The following is a 19,059-nucleotide window of genomic DNA, read 5'->3' as shown; positions in this document are numbered from 1 at the left end:
AAAGTTAGACAGCTCTATTTTTAGGAGCCCAAAGTCAGCTTTGGAGAAGTTTTTCATGGTGGTTACCTTTGTGGTGGGTGTGGGTGAGATGTGGATTTCCATGGTAAAATTAGTTTGTGGTCGAATTAACCAGGAAGGAATTGACTATTGGTGTAGAGCAATGGCTGCCCATGTTAGTAATAACCAGATCAAGGATATTGCTTCCTCTATAGGGCATAAGAATGAGCTGGTCCAAGGCATTAGAAATGATGAATTCCAGTGCTGGGCCAGTGTATTGGTGCATGAGTAGTTTCCCCAGTTCATGGAGGGGTAGTTGAAGTCACGTAGTCTGAGTGTGTTGGGTTGGACCCTAAAAGTTTTCAGGGTGCTTAGGAACATGGAGTGAGAGTCTTGGGACATGGTTGGGGATCTATAGCAGGCTAAGACTTGAATTGCCGTCTTACCCAATGTTAGTTGTACCTGAAGTATCTCAGATACATTATGCTGGGCTACTAGTCTGGGGGTGTGCATATCCTTTATGAATATGGAGACACCACCGCCTTTGGAGCTTCAGTCCATGTTCTGGGGCCAAAAGGTATGGAATGAGTTATAGCCGGGTAGCACAGGGGTGCTTTCTGCTGCTTTAAACCAGGTCTCTGTTACAGCACAAATGCCGATGCTCTTCATTTTGAGGAGTGCTTCAAGCAAGTGCATCTTGAGATTTAGACTTCTAGCATTGAGCAGCATGACCCTCAGATTGCATATATTTATAGCTGTTATGGTGGTAATTTATTCTTTGGAACATAAGCTAAAAAAGGCACTATGGGGTGGCAAGAGCTATAGAGCTTAGCCAGTATCCGGAAACCCAGGGGTGACAGATGCAGGCCATCTCTGGCAAAGCATCAGGGTCTGTCAATCATGTCATCCCAAGCAGATAGATACTGCATCCCCTTAGAATGACACCAGAAATTTAGCCAATTGTTGAAGTCGATCATTTTCTGCGGTATCATTCTGGGCAATAGTAGGATGCTGCTCAGGGCTAGGGTCATACCTGCCCGGGCCACATAATCCGAGAGATCCTCCATGTCTCTTTTCATGTACTCCAGGGAGGTGTGTCTCAGGTCATTTGCACCCACATGGACAGAGACAGAGTCATACTTGTACTTTTTGTGGAGTGACCTGACTGTGTATGTTATGTGTAGATTTTTTTTTATAACACCCATTGCTGCTATTACTATTGGAACTGTCTGGGTATCTTTCTTCCACATTGCTCTTGTTTCTGTCTGCAGATCCTGATATTTTATGGCTCTGTGTCTCTCTGTGTGGCCCAGTTAATTTTCAAGAAAATATCTACAAAAACCACAGAAGTCATTCTACCACTGTACTCTTCCCTTACTGGACCCATCACTGAATACAGTGCCCACTGTGGTATATACAAATCCAAGCATATTACCCAGCTGGAAAGGCAACAACAATTTTTAACAAAACATTTAATTTCACTATCCTTCCTCTCACCTGGAAATGTGCCATACCAGATACATTATATAACCTTAGGTCACAATGTGGTAGTGTTCTCCTAATGAACTGACCACAATTTAATATGGAAAATAATACTGATAAAATGTGTAGAATTTCAGATAATTCAATTATTAGGTTGGATAATAAGATTGAAGGAGCTGTATCCAGAGCTATATATATGGTTTTTATTACTCTTTTTAATGCTTTATTGACATTTTCTTCTTTAATGTCTGGAGAAGCCTTACCTTGACAAATATGATCCACTATTGTGTTTGTAATTTTTGAACTGCCAATATTTACAACTAGCGAAGCATTTATTGAATCAGTCGTGATTCATTTTAAATTTTTTTCTGGTTTTCAAGTATTACTGACATAACAGGATTTATCTAGTTCCTACAAAAATTCATATAACTGCAACATGCCTTTTTATTATTAATATTAGCCATCTTAATCTCATATTGATTTTTTTCTTGACTGATTATGCTGGAAATACTTAGTCACTTTTATTTAGTCTTACTTAGTTTGTTAATTTGGGAACCTTCATATAAAGTTGGAACTATCTCTTATATTTTACAACAACATTTCCTATAAAGTTGGGGATATATTTTTATATATAAAATTTCAACTTGCTCTGCATTATTTAATACTTTATACTCCACCTTAGTAATCCTTTATTTCTGAATGTGCTATTTTTCTCCTCTGCTGGTGATTTAACATTGTCCCATTACACATTTTCTAGCATTGTACACCCATAATATAATTTTTTTTAAATCTGTTCTTCTGTTGAGCCAATCAGCCTTAAGTCTTTCTTGATTCATAATTCAGTCATCAATACTATCCATTTTTTAAAGATGTACACTGGTGAATGCATTTTGATATCAAATGTAATACAATTATTGTTGCATTTACCTAATGGCATACCTACTTTAATATAAACAACTACATTTTTAACAGTTACAAAAATGTTCAATGTTTTTTTTCTTCTTGCCTTTCCTTGACCTAACTGAATAAAACCTTGAAAGGTAATGATATCTATGAACTCTTGGGCATGTTCAGATTTGGCAAGAAGTTCAGTCCACTTAATTTTTAGTTAGTTAAAAACCACTAATAATAAAATGTTTCTCTGATCAAGAATTTTATCCATGCATTGTGTAAAATTATGATGTCTTTGAAATTACATGACTGGGCTATTATAGCAGTAAGATAAACATACAGTATCTTTCATACCTAAGATGTCAACAACCTGTATTCCCATGTAAATATCTTATAATATTAATATAGACTGGATAGAATTATGAATTAACTATTATAATACCTCTGATTTGCTGCCTGTGGCATTAATATTTTTTACACAGGAAAACTGATTTCAGATGAGTTCCATGACTGTACTATTGCAACACTCTGTAAACTTCCTGATCAGAATATATTTTAATTCATTGTGCTTATTTCCATTAATTTGGGCATTACAACAGTAATAATTTAAATGAAATGATTATATATGCAACTTTCTGTTCCATCCTAGATGCCTTTCCTAAAAAAATAGTTAATTTGATATTTTCCTGCTTAGGAAGCCAGGCCAGCACTATAATGATTTAAATGCAATCTAGCCTTAAAAACGGGTCTATATTATATCATCAAACGCTTAAAAAAGTGAACGCTGATTGATCGACCTAATTTAAGCAAAAGCTTACAATCTCAAACTGTCAGATCAGCGATTTTTTTCCCAGGGAAAAAAATCGCTGATCCAAAACACATACACACAACACAAGCACACCAAACAAACAGAAATACACACACATACATCTAAAATCTGATACCTAACCCTACACTAAACTATGCACACACCACTAACTACCCACTTACCTTAACCCAAACCCTAACCCTAAGGTCTGTCATTATCGCACACTCACCTCACTCGCTCCCTAACCCTAACTCACTTAAATCTGCCCTAACTCTCATGTCCACTCAATCGCACACACACCTAACCCGAGCCCTAACCCTAACTCACCTAAATCACCCTAACACTCACATCCACACAATCGCACACTTACCTGAATCCGACCGGTAACTTTCCACCATAACACTGAAAATACCGAAGCAACAGAAACGGACAACCAAATTCTTTCCCTAGGAAAAAATTTGAGTTTCTGCTGCTTCGATATTTTGCAGTTTTGTGAAAATAAGTTCGATCAATCAGCGTTCGCTTTTTTAAGTGTTTGAGGATATAATATAGACCCTTAAAAAACATCATAGGTCACAAAGGTAACATTTGCAATTTGTTGTTAATTTTACATTACAGACCAAATTATCACAGCCATGTATTAAAAGTAATGGACTTTTATAAAACAATAGCCATTCCATCTCAAGGATGGAATGATGATGTTAAATTCAGCTTGTTGTGATTAAATTCAAAAAATTCAAAAACTTATGGAACAGACTAATTCATCTGTTTAAAGAGATATCATAAAGTTTTTTTCTTTATATATGATTATTTGACGGCATGACTGTAGTGTATTTTCCTTTTTTCAGTTTTTCCTAATACGTTTGGAATTTGAATTTATCTTAGTCCTGAGAGGGAAGAATCTGTTATGTTTCCTTTGTGTATGATGCCAAGCTTTCTTGTTGTGTGCTTTGGTGAGGAGTCACTCAAAATTAATATTTGTCTTCTGGGTGTCTAATTATTTATTACTAGCATGTTTCCTCAGCAGTATTCAAGTTTGTGTCTACTCTAATTGACTCAGTAGTTATAAACTGTAGATTTAAACTCTGAGGAGTGTTTGGTAGGCACTTATCCCATGATGCTACACTTTAATTTTATCTTTAATGATGCACCTTTGCTCATATGGATATTTGTGTTACCAGTATTTCTTTCTCCATTTTACTGTTTTGTGAGGATGAGATATGCTATGAAAGTATTGCCTATTGGAAACTTCTTTCCATGTTTCCTTGCATATCAATTATATTATTATACTTAATCTGAATCTGTGCATCAGAGAGCCCTAAGACAACAGGATATGCATTATCTGATTTACTTTTCATTGAATGGATAGGTTTACTTCTTTTTTGTGCACTAGAAAGTTAGCTATATTGACATCATCTGTAGTGTTTGCTTCTTCCTCCTCCTCTGTGTTATCATTGTCATCATCATCGTCATCACCACTACATTGCTCTTCTATACTGAGACTTGGCCCTCCAGGATACAACATTCTGAGAAAAGACAGAGCCCATAAAAAAGAGGTGGGGTAGCATTAATCTACTGTCCCAACGTCTCAGTTATCCCCCTTTCCATACCTGTTCCTTCCTTTGGCAAAGCAGAAATACTCTTAGCATCCATGCATATAAACAACTCTAAACAAATATGCATTGGAGTTGCTTACATACCACATGGACAAAACATCCCAATTCTTGAAGATTTTCTCTCCTGGACTTCCAGTAATAGCTCTAATAAAATTATTATAATGGGTGACACAAACATCAATTGGCAAAATATGATCACTGTCCCCCTAACAAATAACATTTACCTTCATGGCTTCACTCAACGTATTACCAGCACTACCAGAATGCACAATAGCCATCAACTAGGTACAACTTTAAATTGGATCCTAGTAAATGATCCACATAAATACTCCAACAACCTCTACCATCTCATAACAATTATACAAGATGCCTTGATCTATATTGAAAATTGGCTAAACGATGTACAACTACCACTTAATTCAAGTAAAACTAAGCTTTTATTGATCTCTCCAAAGCCAATCCCACACGAATTCAAAATATATTCACAGAGCATACTCAAATAGAAATTATAACTCAGGCAAAACTTCTGTGTATCACTTGTAAACACTAAACTTACCGTCAAACAACACATACTTAATACAATTAAAAAACACGTCAAACTTGGCAGAGTTCACAGACACAAACAGCTCATGGATGCTTCTACTAAAATAATACTAGCCAATACCCTCCTACTCCCCTCCCTTCTTTATGGGGCCCATATTCTCACTAATCTTCATACAACCCTAAAGAGCAAACTATAGTCATGCTCTCATAAAATTGCCAAACTTGTAACTGGCTTACTAAATTGCACCCACCATTGTGTGGCCCTCAGAAAACTAAATTGCCTACAATTCCCTCAATACCCGAGCCTAGCACAACTCTATCTCTAGCTCACAGAATAATCTATAAAGCCAACAGCTGCCCTGCCTTAAAACATATCTTACAGCCTTACACCCCACCCAAAAATCTCTGCTCCACTAACAAACTACTTCTACAAGTATATAAAACCATCAAAAGAGCTGGACAGAACCTTTACTTCTATGCCATTGCTAAACTATGGAATGCCCTACCTCCAAATATTAGTGCTGTCAAATCACTTAAGACTTTACAATTTACATTTAAAGACTACTACCTCGACTCTCATATTCGCTCATGCTCCTATCTCTCAGACCCCCTTTCCCTTCACCCACCTTGTCTCTTTACACCTATCTTTTATCCTCAGATAGCATCTATGCTATAGCCTATTACCAATCTCACCCCCCCTTTTAAGCTTTCCTGAACCACTAAAAGCTCTCTTCCTAGTCTCTATAACACCTCCTTTCTTCTTACACTACCCTTTTCATAAATTCTCGATTATACCTAACTGAAATTCTATTCATCAGCTTCTACTGTAGCTCTCACCATAATCTTTCTGCTATACATCTTAATCTAACTTCTCACTCAAATCTCTCCTTCATCCCTTATCTCCCAATAACCCCCTACTTCTTCTACTACTTCAAAAATCACTTGGTCTCCCCAACATTAAATTATCACTAGACATCTATAGTTATTACTAACAAAATCAAAATATCTATCTAATCAATTTGGCTGTGTGCTAATCTAGATGAAATTCTAAACTGACTTGTTGATCCTTCTTGCTACAATCCTCCACACATGATCATTTTTTTTATATGTAAACCACGCAAGCTCTCATTTGATTGTAGGTTTTGGCAATATTGTACTATCGATCTATGTCTACATTATGTATGTTAGCATATTAATCTTCTTGTTTAATTTTTTTTTTACTTTTACTGCTGAAAATTGTACTATGGAGCTTTTCTCCCCAGGCCTCATTTGCAAATGGGTTCCTGACTTTCCTGGTCACCAAATGTAAATAAATAAATAAATAAATGGCAACCTTGTTTTTCTTTTTCATCTTAATTGCATGCTTGCACTTTCTTCCTGTTTTTTTACTTGATAATTGTTTTCCATTGTTATTATCTTATATGGCATTATCTGCTGATATTCTCACATTTTGTTACTACCAGATGGATATTCCTATGTCTTTTCAATTTCCTTTTTTATCTATTAAGAGTATAGAAGTGTTAGATGTAAGACCTTCCATTCAATGTGCTGTAAATTCTATGGTTGTATGCTATGATTTATCATTCCCACATTGTGGATCAATAGTTTAATCTTTTTTTGCACTCTAAAATACTATCTGCTTTAGACAATTCATACATTGACTCAGTGTTATATTTGCTACTTTGCATATACAGACAGCAAATGGAACACTCAAGTTAAAAGTTTATATTTTAATAGGTCTTTTCATAATTATTGACTGCTTCCATTCTAAATGGTGACTAAATGCTTATTTGGTAGTATTTGTACTGTTCAAGACACACTACTTTACCGAATCTACCTTTTCCAAAGAAAGTTGTGTGTAAAAAGTTATTAATTTATAATGGATAATAACTGTTACATATTAAGACCTCAGAAATGTAGCCACACAATGGTACCATTTCTGTTGAGTTATAAAGAGATTTAGAAATCATACATTAGGCTTCATGCACATTACTTGTTTTTCAAATTTCTAGCAAGCACATGAAAAGGAGTCCAGTTATCTTAAAGAGAGTGCTTGCTATAAGTAGCTTTTATATACAGGAACTTCATAAGGTACAGACTTAAGCGACTTTGTAACTTAGTGTTAATTCCAGAACTCAGATATGCATTTTAAGAAATATTTTATACATTCCAGACTGTGAGTATAGTAAAAGAAATATCAACCACATAAACTAAACAAATTGCAAAAAATAAGTACTTTAGTGAGAACAAAGTAAATATCTTTTTCTGACTGCACAGCTTCCAGTCTGAAGCCTTGTGTATTCCATGTAATAAATCAGAAAGAAATCAGTTAATCCTAATAGTATAACACCTTAAGAACAAACAAGTAATTTGTTTTTATCAGTTAAGTTAAATCAGTTAAAAAGTTACACCACAGTGAAAAATAAGGTAAACGTGCAACATCAACAGATCTGACAACTACGTCTCAGTTAGATAGAGACTGCCTGTAACTGCTTAACCACCCATGTCCAAGCCTACATATACTCCCTTAAAATAACCCTAAAGTATCCCAACTTGTCAGCTACATCTGGCATGCATGGCTTGGCTTAAAATGTGCCCCTGGGGTTGTTAGCCTATCAATCTAATTTATTTGCACTCTAATTAATGGCAGCAGACTATAAGACTGATGAGTACACTCTGTGTTTTACTAGTAAAAGAAAAAAAAATATATGACCGTAAAAAGCAACCAGAGCATTACATAGGTAGTTTATTATATTATGTTTTTAATTTACGCTATTTATGCATTTTTATAGAAGGCGTAAGTTTTAATGTATTTAGAGTTTTATATAAGTAGTAGAATTGTTTTTATATGAATCGTTAAATATGCATTTTACGGTCATATATTTTTAAGGATTGTTATATATGGTATATACATCTTTAAGAATTTCACAAGTAATTAAGAACTGACTAGTATAAATGAAGGTGTGTTTTATTTGTTGGGTACACCTGAAGAAGCCAGTTTAATAAAAACTGTTTGGAAAAAACCTGGAGCCTTACCTCTATTTCTTTTATCTAATTACATTATATGAGCTGTTTGCTCTTCTCACCTCTGCTCAATAAGGGTGGGCTATAAAGGGCACTAAATACTCTAACTGGCTAAGGCTGATGTCAGTAAAAAAGAAAGTTTTCAGTTAATGTTTACAAAGACTTGAGAGAGCACCCATTGAAAAATAAAAGAATTTCCTCCTCCAGATTCTGAAAAGAAAGGCAGAGAAGGCAAGAATAAATAAAATTACAGTTCTTGCTATTTATTCGTATTAGGCAGCATTTACACAGGCTATATACGTGACATGGTGGCTTTGTGCACTTGATGCTGTAGAAGTTAGCAGAAGTTTGAATAGCTGGTGCTGAAAAAAATTAATTGGTTAAAACAAAAACCAGGCTCAACATCCCACCATCACCAAGTCAGTTCAGTTTACAGAGAGCACTGTTAACAAGAAATGTGAATTGTCAATCATGTACTTGGTTTTCTCCAACTAGTTAACTTCTCTACATGTGATGTCTTTTCATAATCTGTTAGCACATGACAGAAAAGCAAGGTTTCACTTCAGAGACACTGTTCTATGGACAACAGGCCAACATGAAGTCAAGTCACATATCACATACCTTATCAACTTCTGACAAGCTGAAATCCATTTGGTCAAACCTGAATGAGAAAAAGGACAACCCACTGAATATGTCTTTTTTATGTGGGTTAAAGCCCCTTGCTTGAAATACAGAACAGTGACTCACCTGCATCCCTTATAAGGATGTCAAGCCTCGTTAAGCAGCAACAGTTATGATTACTTGCCCATGTAATCTTGCAGGCTTATAAGAACAGACTTCAACATGCCGAGTACTGACAAGGCAAATGATTTTAGCATAATGTTGATATCCATGCCCAAAACTGGGCATGGTGTGGTCCATATAATATAAATTATTAGTACCATGACCTTGCATTGTGTTACAATATGAAATACATTATTTGTGTCATAACCCAACCATTGTGTTACAATATGAAGTAAATTATTGGTACCATGACCCTGCATTCTGTTACAATGAAAAGTAAATTATGAGTACCACTACCCCCCATTGTGTTACAATATGAAGTGAACTATTAGTACCATGACCCTGGATTGTGTTACAATATGAAGTGAACTATTAGTACCATGACCTTGCATTGTGTTACAATATGAAGTGAACTATTAGTACCATGACCCTGCATTGTTACAATATGAAGTGAACTATTAGTACCACGACCTTGCATTGTGTTACAATATGAAGTGAACGATTAGTACCATGACCCTGCATTGTGTTACAATATGAAGTGAACTATTAGTACCATGACCCTGCATTGTTACAATATGAAGTAAATTATTAGTACCATGAACCTGCATTGTGTTACAATATGAAGTGAACTATTAGTACCATGACCCTGTATTGTGTTACAATATGAAGTGAACTATTAGTACCACGACCTTGCATTGTGTTACAATATGAAGTAAATTATTAGTACCATGAACCTGCATTGTGTTACAATATGAAGTAAATTATTAGTACCATGAACCTGCATTGTGTTACAATATGAAGTAAATTATTAGTACCATGACCCTGCATTGTGTTACAATATGAAGTAAATTATTAGTACCATGACCCCGCATTGTGTTACAATATGAAGTAAATTATTAGTACCATTACCCCCCATTGTGTTACAATATGAAGTGAACTATTAGTACCATGACCCTGCATTGTGTTACAATATGAAGTAAATTATTAGTACCATGAACCTGCATTGTGTTACAATATGAAGTGAACTATTAGTACCACAACCTTGCATTGTGTTACAATATGAAGTAAATTATTAGTACCATGAACCTGCATTGTGTTACAATATGAAGTAAATTATTAGTACCATGAACCTGCATTGTGTTACAATATGAAGTAAATTATTAGTACCATGAACCTGCATTGTGTTACAATATGAAGTGAACTATTAGTACCATGACCCCGCATTGTGTTACAATATGAAGTAAATTATTAGTACCATGACCCCGCATTGTGTTACAATATGAAGTAAATTATTAGTACCATGACCCCGCATTGTGTTACAATATGAAGTAAATTATTAGTACCATTACCCCCATTGTGTTACAATATGAAGTGAACTATTAGTACCATGACCCTGCATTGTGTTACAATATGAAGTGAACTATTAGTACCATGACCCTGCATTGTTACAATATGAAGTGAACTATTAGTACCATGACCCCCCATTGTGTTACAATATGAAGTGAACTATTAGTACCACGACCTTGCATTGTGTTACAATATGAAGTGAACTATTAGTACCACGACCTTGCATTGTGTTACAATATGAAGTAAATTATTAGTACCATGGCCCCGCATTGTGTTACAATATGAAATACGTTATTTGTACCATGATCATGCGTTGTGTTGCAGGTGGTACACAAAGATGACTATATTAATTTCAGAAGGCTGCCTACCTCAAGTTTACTTTGTATGTAGTCAGTCAGTAAGATCATTTTCTTCACATATCTGTTAAAATATAAAATATTAGAAATTATAAGTAAATTGTGAATTTACAAGTATGAAAATCCATGCATATGCTAACAACAAATCATTTATGTTAACTAAATAACACTATTTACATTTTCATTCTGTTTTCTCATGCCCAGATGGCAGTCTCTTCCCATCATCTGGCAAGCAACACAAAAAAAATGTTTTGACAATAGTGAGATTATGCTCCAGAAACAGTTTGCTCAGATTTTTCCATTGACAGCAGACTGAAAAATTCAACCATGTCTTATACAGCAGCACTACAAAGATATTACTCATGGATTTTCTAATGCTTAACCCAATGCCATTACACATGGTAAAATATTAAATGAATAATTTGAAACTTCCAGAGCAAGTCCCAATTACCATGCAGATCATAAAATGTATTTTGATATAACCTTCCTTACCTTGTGCAAAACAAGGGATAACACTATCTCAAAAATCAGTTCCCTGGTATCTTTAATTTTAATGCCTTCCTGTTTCCATTGTTTGTTTTACTTTGTTAACTGGATAAGTGAAATGATCCTTTCCAGAACCTTTGAAGCCAAGACTCTGGCCACATGGGTATATACAACATATACCTGAACAACTTCATTAGCTATTCAAACAGTGGAAGAGGAGAAAACTGGCATACCCTTAGAAAACTTATGCAGACATCGGAAGAACATGCAAAGCTCCATGCAGACAGTAGCATAAGGTATGGTTTGAGCACCAGATATTGTAGTTAAGATTTAAAAATGTTGCCACTAAGCACATTTTACTTCTTAGAACCATTAAGTTCCCCTAGTGCCTTACCAATGCATGATCTTTCCCCCCAACTAGCATAGTACCCTCATCTCACTGGAAGTAGCGGTTCTCTTCTTTCCATGGGAAATGAGTCTTTTAATCATCAAACACTTTTTCGATAGTGTGAGGTGATGGCTAAACTGCAGATAGCTTTTGCCAACAGCTGGAAGGGTTATTCATGTTTGCTTTTACTCTACCATAAAATAAGAAAAGAGCTGATGTCGATGAAGTGTGACAGCGGAACTCGTGAAAAATAGCAGAGAAGCTATTATGTCAAAGTGGACTCGTGTTTAACCTGGCATGTTGAAATGAATATGTACTAGATAATTTGAGATGTGGTATCATTATACCATTCTCAGTTATCCTTCGTGTCTACAACATCTGGAGTTTTATCACATAGCTATCTGTCCAAGGGAAAGTCTCTTCATCATCCTCATGAAATAGTTAAAGATGTGTGCTAGTCAGACTATAACTAATCTTTAAGCTGTTTTTAATGCTTGGAGCAATGGGGGGGGGGGGTGGCATGCTACTTAGTAGGTCCAATAATATCTTACTAAAATAGTAAACAGCATTATCTAGTGGCAAGATTTTTAGGATGTTCCAGTTGGGAGATTGCAGTAAGGTGTTTTGCATTAAACCTGTTCATGTTGTGAGGGGATTTATAAGTGTGGTCCTTGGAAGATGTATGGAATTCTCTTGAGGCATACATGGACATGTCACTAAGTGTTACATTATTTGTGTGTATGGAGTAGGTTTTCTTTTGTTGAACACAGCTGTTGGTTTGTGGTGTCCTATGTCAGAACTGTGGCAAGGGCTGGGTGAGGTGTAGTAAATATTAACTTGTTAGTAAAACAGAAGTGCATGAACTGAATTATAGTTACTGGTGTCAACCAGTTAAGATAGTATAATATTATACAGTGTTGTGTTATGTGTTGCTTGAGTAGTAAACATTGCAATCTTACTGCAAGCTGTAGACATTTTTATGCATAATCCTTTTGAGGATTAATGAGGACTATTGTTTTATATGGAAGCTTATACAAATGTAGCAATTCTGCTATTTTTTTATTTTGCTTTTTACTGAAGTCACTTCTGGTGTGTTGCTTTACTTATATGCACTGATGTATGAAATATTTTATCATGCACATTTGAAAAAGTCTAAACATAGGGGGTTAATCCTACTCTGCAAATTATGCATGCTATTAGTTGTTTGAGTGCCTACAATTATAGATTTTGTGAAACACGTTGAAACATGAAGTCCTACATGTCATCCTGAAATCCTTGGTATAAAATGACACCCTTTATGTATCACAAAATCAAGTTTTTTCCTTAATTACAGCTATTGATAGATCTCACTTCCTGTCTTCTGCTAAGCCTGTGGCAGAATCTCTTGTTTCAAGAGATCTGCTGTAACATTGTGGTTCTGGTATAAGCTCTATTTTATACATTCATTGTACTGGTTTTGTGAAGTCCAACATGTCTGCATAGCTCCATGTTAGAAGTCCACATTTTGTTTGAATATTTAAACAGCTCCTTGTTCTTTTTTACCCACTAAGAATACCATCTGTTTAAGCTGAAGCATTCAGTCATTTGTATTGGTGTTAGCTTAATATGTACTTCAGTTACTTGGAAAAGTGTATTTTTTTATTTTACTTCTAGGCTTTAGTAGCAAGCTTGTAATTTGTACAAATCTAGCATAAACATGATGATGATTTCCTGGTGTTAAATTAATTCTCTACAATTAATAGTATATCTGTCTTCACACACACACACACACACACACACACACACACACACACACACACACACACACACACACACACACACACACACTGATTTAGCATATGTGCCTTATCCTGAGATGTTACCAAGACCTAATAGTGTTTTGATGGTTAATTTCTTACCAGATTATTTTTTAATTATTTTTCTTAATGGTAAAAGTAAAAACTGCCTTTTTTATGTGCTCACAGAAACAGCTAACATTATTTATTCAGAATCCATGGCTATGTCTGTAAGTATACTGGAAAAACTAGAGAGAACACTACAGGCACAACACATTGATTAAAATAGAAGCTATCATCAAAATATATGAACCTAGAACTAAGGATGCATAACTTAATAAATACTAAAAAAGCAGATGAAAAAGAGCTACGGTGTGACAATGGCCGCATTTAAAACAGCTCTTCTGAATTAATAAAATATAACCATCTTATGTTTTCATACATTATTTTACATGTGAATACTAGATTTTCAAGTTAAAACTGCTGTAACTCTTCAAATCATCTAAACGTTCTTTTTGGAAAACTTGGGACAGGATTCAGAAGTGGCTTGCATGCACCAACGCAGCAGCATTGTGGAGGCCATGCAATTTGCAGAAAGTCTGAAGAACAGTTCTGGTTGTGACTTGTACTTTTGTCCATCATGCTCAGTCCACAGCAAACTAACAAATTAACCATGGTATGCAGGGCAACAGCAGCATGAGAGGCAAAGAAATGCAGTCTTTCAAGAGATAGTATTTTGCTGAAATGCCATTATGGCACATATTATTCTGGGCACCTGTACACAATGGAGTGACCCCAACAGTATGGCAAAATGAATGCATACAAATGGCTACATAACCATACTATCACATGTCCCCATATGTAAGGCACATAGCCCGTCATGTCCCGCTGTGCACTTAGATAAATGGTGATACATATATATATTAGACACATGTAGTGAAGCACAGTTATACCATGTGGTAGCTTATCATGAAATGCACTAATCTATAGAGCAAGGTTTACAATATGTGTGTGTGCATACCTCAGTGCACATATGTGTATCTGTGTTTTAGTGTGCATGTATGTGTGTGTGTGTGTGTGTGTGTGTGTGTGTGTGTGTGTATCTGTGTTACCATGAATGGATTTGTGTGTGTCTGTGTGTGTATGTATGTATGTCAGTGCAGGTATGTGTGTGTCTGTGTTATTGTGTATGCGTGCGTGTGTGTGTGTGTGTGTGTGTGTGTGTGTCATTGCATGCATGCGTGTATCTTTGTTAGTGTATATGTATGTGTGTACGTGCACATGTGCACGTCAGTGAATGCATGTGAGTGCCTGTGTTAGAGTGCATGCATGTGTGTGTGTATCTGTGTTAGTATATATGTATGTGTGTGAGTGCATGTCAGTGCATGTATGTTTATGTGCATACGTGTGTGTATACTCGTATATCAGTGTGTGTGTGTGTGTGTGTATGTATCCGTGTTAGCGTGTACGCTGTATGTTTTTGTGTGTGTCTGTGTATGTATGTGTGTATGTCAGTGCAGGTATGTGTGTGTGTTTATGTGTGTATGTCATCACATGTACGTGTGTATCTGTGTTAGTTTGTATGTATGTGCTTGTGTGCATGTCAGAGCATGTAGTGTGTGTGTGTGTGTGTGTGTGTGTGTGTGTGTGTGTTGGTGTGGTTAGCTGTTGGTTTCTTTGTCACACTTAGAACTGTTGTAACTACTTCATAGGTTCATAGTGACTACAATGGCCTTTTCATGCCTAGCCATGCATCCAAAATATCTGACAAGTTCTGATACCCTTGATAAGTGTAAGCAGGGGTTTGGGAAATGAAACATTTGCAAGCAGAGACCTGGGAGATGAACCATTTACAGGCCACCTGTGTCCATTAGAGACATAGGTGCCAAACAAGGCATGAATTCCCTGCTCCCCAACTAATTGTCTAAGTTATACATGAATTGGGATAGGGAGGAACTCTGCTTCACATGGATGGGGAGCCTGTTCCAGGTAAGGGGTAGAATCTATGATGCATACCTGTCTATCCACCAGGTCCTATTTATATTACAGGCAAGGTTTACAGCTTTAGAACAGGTAATTCTGTTTTGCAGATATGCAGGGGGTCCATCAAAATGGGGTCTAACAATGCCTTCAGTGCCAGGCATAAATCTCTCCTAAACAGCCTGTAGGAGACAGAATAAGGGATAGGGCCTTGAGGTGATCTGCATAGGACATGTTACTTATCGCCTGCATTCTTTTAGTGATGAACCTCTGTGGACTTTATAAATTGTTGGATATGCCTAGTTAGGCACATACTATACTAAAGAGAGCATTGCACTCAATGATAGGTTCAAGGAATGCTGAATACACTGTAACAATGACTTCTTTGAACTAAGATGCCATACTATTGTTTATAAGTTGCACAAAATTGAATGATTTCCTGATTACTGTGAACACGTGAAGGTCAAAGGCTACATTACTGTCTATGTGTGCTCCCAAGTCCCTGATTACTGGGTCAGCTCTTAGGGGTGTGTCACCAGTATGATAGTTACCAAGGGTGGATGACTTCTCCATGCATTTCTTGGCATTTAGTTTTAGTCCATGGCTCTAACACCTGTTGTTTATCTGTGTCATCCCTTCCTGGAAAACATTTGTGTCAGGGGGGATTAAATGACGGCTCCTAATTTGCAATTATCTGCAAATTTAGTCAGCTATAGCCCACTGACATTGGACTTGACTACACAGAGGTAAATGCCAAAAAGGACCAGTCCCAGCACTGATCCCCGAGAGACTGACCTCCTTGTAGAGGTGGACTCCCCACTTCTAACTTCTTGGGTCCTGCGTGTGTGTGTGTTTGTACGAGTGCTGCTGACATCATGGCATTCTGTTCTCAGTGGGGCACTAAGTTTTATTCATGGGTAGAGGGTTAGGTCCTGAAGCATAAGCTCAATTACAGGACTCACTATATAGTCCTGCATACCATTCTCATTTGCACACCATTACTGTAACGTACCTTGAGAATGACACCAGCACTTAATTTCATAGCATGACTAACCTGTTCCTCCTGAAGATGGATACAAGGACCCTGGCAGCTCATATGTCACAGTACTTTGCTATAGCAGCATGTGCAGGCATAACAATGCCTTATTAAAATACAGTAAGCTACATGCTTTGCACGCTTGCATTAGTGAATATGTTGGTGCTTATATAATATGTCTACACTGTATGCGTATAACTTTGAACAAATACCTAAAATATTGCATTTATTGCCTGTGTAAGTTCACTTATGACTGTAAGCACCTAATCACATGGAGCCTATGAACAGGCTTGTTTCTGCATAAATAATAGACTGCTATGTGCATCGGTAGCTATGGTATAAACAGAAGCCTCCGTGAATCAAGCACTGACTTCTATTCAGGTTTATGCTTTTCTCCTGAGCACCACCATTGATTGTGGTGTGCAGTAACTTATTGCATGGTGTGCAGATTCCTGACATTGCATCCAAATAAACAGCAGATTACTTCCATGTGTATTCCTTTGCAACACCTTTAAGCAATAAACACAATATCGCTGATTCCGTCCTTCATTTCTTTGTCATTGGAACGCTGTGGGCTGACCAGCATTCATTATCTGTGATGCTGAATTTGATTCAAGCTGCAGTAAGTCATACTGGAAATCAAATGCAGACTGAGCATCTCAAAAGCCAGAAAACATTTCAAAGAAGCCTTGGTGGGTCATACCAGCTTTTCAGAGCGACTCTAGCGGAGTACTATTATTCATGTTTCAACACAGTCCTCAGCTACGCTTGGGAGGTGGTGCAATAAAATAAGAGCATTGCATTTTACCATCTCTTTTTGTTAAGATCATAAAATGATTGCCTTTCCTTTTCAGCATAATACTTCTGCTACAAATGTTACTTGTTTAGCATTCCAGATATACAAACTCAATGTATTTTGCATTTTTTCGCATGTAACTGTAATTCATAATTTACAAGCAATGCAACATACCTTTTCATATTAAAATCAATGTATTTACTAGAAAAGTATTGCTATATCATTCATGTTTCAAGACAGTTAATGGCATTTCAAATAAAGCAGATCAAGAACTGAATGGATTTATAATGGTATGTATCGATAATTCATATCAGTATGGCATTTTACATTAATTTTTGAAGCACAAAGTGATTATTTCCTGTAGTATCGCATCTAATTCTAGAAGTTATCAGCATACCTCTTAACCTCTTAGAGTAAGACATCTTGACAACGATATAAACATGGGACAAAGGCCCTAAAATGTAAACACTTTTTAAATATTGCTTTTATAAACTTAGAAAGTTGACAGAATAACAGGTTTTGCATTAGCATTAATTTTCTGAAGGGTATAAACTCAGAAACTCAAATGTATGTATTTTTCTAACTTCAGTCTTTAATGATTTGCCACTAATTTGTCAGACAACCACAGTTTTATGAAAACTGGACCAAAAATATGAGTCAAAAATCTGTGCATTCTGTGAAATTCTGAGCAGGTGAGAGGTATGGCAGTAAAACCCTGATGTTAGTTTTGTGGTAAGTCTCAATGGAAAATTAGGGAGTGCACTTCTTGGTTTGTTCTTCTTTAACTAGCACATGCTCTTCCCTTTTATTAGGACATTTGAGTCCAGTTTCTGGGTCTGTCTGCATATTCCTATATTTTACATTTGTTCTGAAATCATAAGCCCTTATGACATGTCTTTGTAAGTCTAGTCCTGAATGAATGCTTTCAAGTTGCTTTTAAAGCACCTGTTCAGAAAATGCCCTGTGGCATTGTAAGGAGTGGATTTATATTTTTTTAGGGAAAAAATTATCTTTCTGTATATACATGCACACATATAGACATGCAAAACACACACACAGAATATTTGTATCCTGCAAATCACATACAGCAAAATAAGATGTAATCCAAGAAAAATAAAGGATTCTAGCACTAAATAAGAATTGTGAATACTTGTGCGTGTTTCACATTTATTAATTTGATTGATGGTTCTGCTTTTTGAGGGTTTGTGATTTGGGCAAGGAATCTCATGATTATGTCCTAACAACTTGATCTTAGCAGTTTTGTCCCTGGGCTTTTGAAGGATAAGGATGACCAATTGTGGCTGTCTAAAGCTGGAAATGACATCACTGACAATACTGACATATGATGGAGAATAATATGTGCAGCAGAAATGGCATCACTTATAACATTATGATAGAGAACAATATTTGAAGTAGAAACGACATCACTGACAATAATTACACTATGATGGAGAACAATATATGAACTAGAAATTACATCACTGACAATAATTACACTATGATGGAGAACAATATATGAAAATGAGCAGCGGCATTTGTTCAACATGCTTTTCCAACCTGACTTTATGTTCGAAATGTTACAATCTGCAGTTTTGTATTTAAGATATTGAAGGCTATCTGAAACATAATATGAGGTTCCCTGTTAAATCAGCAAATGCTTAAAATAGTAACCCTTTTTAATCAAACCTTTTTAATCAAAACAGCAAAATCCCGACACATGGAACAGCGATTTTTATCCCACGGAAAAAAAA

At 36.1% G+C, this 19,059-nt stretch overlaps 1 protein-coding gene across 5 annotated transcripts in view; it reads right to left on the bottom strand.

Moving 5' to 3' along the window:
- Positions 1-19,059, bottom strand: part of CHRM3 (cholinergic receptor muscarinic 3) — a 3,548,735-nt gene that overhangs the window by 2,253,513 nt on the left and 1,276,163 nt on the right. For all 5 annotated transcript variants that reach the window (XM_044059170.1, XM_044059177.1, XM_044059184.1 and 2 more), the window contains one exon: positions 10,860-10,911. The gene's annotated coding sequence lies outside the window, so the exon portion shown is untranslated. The remainder of the gene's footprint in view (positions 1-10,859; positions 10,912-19,059) is intronic.

This window comes from Protopterus annectens, chromosome 1.part2 (assembly GCF_019279795.1).
Source record: "Protopterus annectens isolate FY-2018-M chromosome 1.part2, PAN1.0, whole genome shotgun sequence".
Classification (NCBI taxonomy): Eukaryota; Metazoa; Chordata; order Ceratodontiformes; family Protopteridae; genus Protopterus; species Protopterus annectens.
This window is presented reverse-complemented; position numbering and strand designations above follow the sequence as displayed.